The sequence below is a fragment of the Cynara cardunculus genome, assembly GCF_001531365.2.
Source record: "Cynara cardunculus var. scolymus isolate 2C chromosome LG 7, CcrdV1, whole genome shotgun sequence".
Taxonomy (NCBI): Eukaryota; Viridiplantae; Streptophyta; class Magnoliopsida; order Asterales; family Asteraceae; genus Cynara; species Cynara cardunculus.
Window position 1 is genome coordinate 11045441 of NC_037534.1, and position 1275 is coordinate 11046715.

The window sequence follows — 1275 nt, forward strand, 5'->3', positions numbered from 1 at the left end:
ACTAACCGCGGATAAACATAATCAAATAGAGGATAAACATCTCATTTTAAAATATAAAAAATCTAAAATATAATTAGAATAATTATCGAGTTCTAACAAAACAATTAATTATTATCTTTATAAGAAAATTATATTATTAAACCAAAAATAAATAAATAAATGCATCACATAAACACACAAAAAAACAAAAAAATTTAATAGTTAGTTTGATATTTTCTTAAATATTTTATAATATCTTCGTATTTATATTTTGTTTAAAAATAAAAACATTATCACTTTCTTAAAACTACATAAAACCGTATTATAACATCGATTGCGATAAAAAAATAAAATGAAACAATAAAATCAATATGTATCTCGCTGCATTATGTGAATATCATTCTAGTATTAATTAATGATAATTTTAACTAACAATATATTAAAAATATGTATTTTATTTTATAAATTACACCATTAGAAAAGTCTTGTCAATACTTTAAAATAAGTAATTATTGAATATTAGTTTAAAAAATTGTAAAAATTACAATTTATCTTATATATATATATATATATATATATATATATATCAGATAAATATGAGAGTGATAAAATGCAAACCATTCAATTTGTACAAACCGTACAAACTACCCTCATCCGTCGATTTCATTGTCTAATCTCATGAATTTTTTTCATGAAATTGTTTAATTTTGTGAAATTGTTTCATATAATACTTTTTTGATGAAATTGTTACATATATTTTGTTTTGAAATTGTTTCATATGATACTTAATGAAATTTTAATGAAATTGTTTTATGTATTTCTCTAAAATTAAAATAATGAAGATGATAAAATCCATGATTAACACTCTACACAATAAAAATGATTAATCAACCTCTTATAATTACAAAAAAAACAAAAACAAATTGAAAAATTATGATTGGTAGAATGAGGTTTGTACGGTTTTTACAAATAACGTGTTTTGCAAAATAAATCTTTATATAGATACTAGAACCGTACTCGCGCAATGCAGCGACATAAATCGTGATTTTAATATTTTATTTTCATTATTTATCTCAGTCGATGTTATAATATGGCTTTATGTGATTTTGAGAAAGCGCGATATTAGTATCAAATTAACTATTTGAAATTCCTCTTTTTTTGTGTAATTTTTTAATTCAATTTTTTTATAATTTAATTTATGTACAATAACGAAGTAATTTATATTTGGTTTAATAATATATTTTTTTATAAAGATAATAATTATTTATTTTGTTGGAACTCGATAATTATTCTAAT